This window comes from Poecilia reticulata, linkage group LG10 (genome assembly GCF_000633615.1).
Source record: "Poecilia reticulata strain Guanapo linkage group LG10, Guppy_female_1.0+MT, whole genome shotgun sequence".
Classification (NCBI taxonomy): domain Eukaryota; kingdom Metazoa; phylum Chordata; class Actinopteri; order Cyprinodontiformes; family Poeciliidae; genus Poecilia; species Poecilia reticulata.
Window position 1 is genome coordinate 32,013,103 of NC_024340.1, and position 2,343 is coordinate 32,015,445.

Consider the following 2,343-nt stretch of genomic DNA (forward strand, 5'->3'; position numbering starts at 1 on the left):
TAGAAACAATAGAATAGTAACAATAGAGTAGAAACAATAGAGTATAAACAATAGAATAGAGTATAAACAATAGAATAGAAACAATAGAATAGAATAGAATAGAATAGAATAGAATAGAATAGAATAGAAACAGCCTTTATTGTCCTGCAAAAGGGAAGGTCAGGCAGCAGCTTCAGGTTCACACAGTGTTAAAAACAATATAGAAATAAATATGAACAATAATAGTAATAGTTTAACATTAGCAGTGTTTGTAAAGGACATTGATTTCCATCAGCATCATGTTAGTTTGGCAGAAACTCAGAAACACGTTTGTTCTTCAGCCGCTTCATTCCCAAAGTTTGTTCATTTATAAATGTTCCAAACTGAAGATTTATTTAACAAACTAAATATTTAGTTCACACTAAAGTTTTAGCTGTACGCTAAATGTTTAGCTCTGAGTTTGCTAAATAATAATAAGCTAGCTGTGAGCTAACTCCATATGTAGTTTGGAGCTGTGACATTTATAAATGAATCACTATGTTAATCATGTGACATTTAAAACGAACGTCAGTTTTTTTCTCTTCTGACAAACTAAATAAACATTTTTTTCTTTTAGTTTTACTCCATATTTAAAGAAATCTCCAAAATGAGCATGTTTATTAAACATTGTAAAAGAGATTATTTACAGTTCGTCATATCAGGGCAGAATAACAGCAGGAATGATGCTGGAGCAGGTGGAGCTCCGTCCGTCCGTCCCTCCTCCACTCGGGTCGGACGTGATGGATCGGCGTTCAGCCGCGCTCGCGCTCCGTCATCCATCCGGTTGTCCGCCCTCCATCTCAGAAACTCGCTGACCCCCCACACCTCCGCTACAGACACAAACCGCTGCGCTTTCTCACACAAATTATTACATTTTTAGATTTCTTAATTTTTTTAAATATTAAAATATTACTTAATTTTTAAGTTCATTTACTCCAGTAATAAATATGCGTGTATCTATAATTCGAGTTAAATCCTGATTTGATCACATTATCTCTGCATAAAAGCATTTTTGTGTTTGCATCATTTGTTCTGCAGCTGATGCTGTTTTTTACTTGGTGTCAAACTTTTACTGAGGGATTAAATGTTGATAGCCAGCAATACTCATTAGCCACCGCTAACCAAAAGTTAGATTTACTAGTCACTAATTTTCTAACCAAGAATCTTGGCTAAGCTTGTGCTAAACCACCCGCCACCGGCCAAATGCGGGTTAAAGTCTGAAGAGGCGTGTAAATTGGAGCAACGCTCCGCAACTGTGACAGGTTGACGATTCGAACAGAAAAAAACTGCATTCAGCTTGAACTTCTGTCCAGGGGAGGACTGAACGTCTGAGGTACAGACTGATGCACATGACGAACACGGCCGGAGAGGGCTCCGCCCCGGAGGCGGCCATGTTTGTGGCTCCGCCCCCCAGGGGCAGCCATGTTTGTGGCTCCACCCCCCCGGAGGCAGCCATGTTTGTGGCTCCACCACCAGAAGCAGCCATGTTTGTGGCTCCGCCCCCCCCGGAGGCAGCCATGTTTGTGGCTCCACCCCCCCGGAGGCAGCCATGATTGTGGCTCCACCACCAGACTGAACGTCTTTTGTGGCCACGCCCCCGGATGCGGCCATGTTTGTGGCTCCGCCCCGCCCCGGAGGCGGCCATGTTTGTGGCTCCACCCCCCGGAGGCGGCCATGTTTGTGGCTCCACCCCCCCGGAGGCAGCCATGTTTGTGGCTCCACCACCAGAAGCTGCCATGTTTGTGGCCCCGCCCCCGGATGCGGCCATGTTTGTGGCTCCGCCCCCAGAGGCAGCCACGTTTGTGGCTCCGCCCCCTGGAGGCGGCCATGTTTGTGCCTTTTCCTCCGCCTATCGACTGCATCTCATGAAGCATTTCACCTTGGAAAAATTTACCCCAGATTTTTTTTTATTCTTTCATGCTTCCTTCCTTTCATTTTAGTTGATGTTGCCGTGGGGACAGATCCCTCTGTGCCCCCGCATAGCAACTGGTTGCCAGGCAGTCATCACTGTCACTTCCTCATTACCCAGAACCCCCTGTGGGCGAGGCTAGTGCAGGGCTGTTAGACCTCTTTACACAAACACACAGCAACACTTATAGACATTAGAAACACACACAGAGCAGGCTGACCTTCAAGCGCGCACACACACACACACACACAGACAGAGCTCTGCTGGTGCCGGTTTGATAGCTGTCCCTGCGCTCTGATGGAACGTGAAGCAGTTTACAGCAGGAAACACTCAGATGGACACAGAGACATTCTGCTGTCCTCACAGCCAAAACTTTCATAAAGCACACACACATGAACACACACATGAACACACAC

At 45.7% G+C, this 2,343-nt stretch overlaps 1 protein-coding gene across 1 annotated transcript in view; it reads left to right on the forward strand.

The window, feature by feature from the left end:
- Window positions 1–2,343, forward strand: part of slit3 (slit homolog 3 (Drosophila)) — a 222,596-nt gene that overhangs the window by 201,542 nt on the left and 18,711 nt on the right. The window lies entirely within an intron of this gene.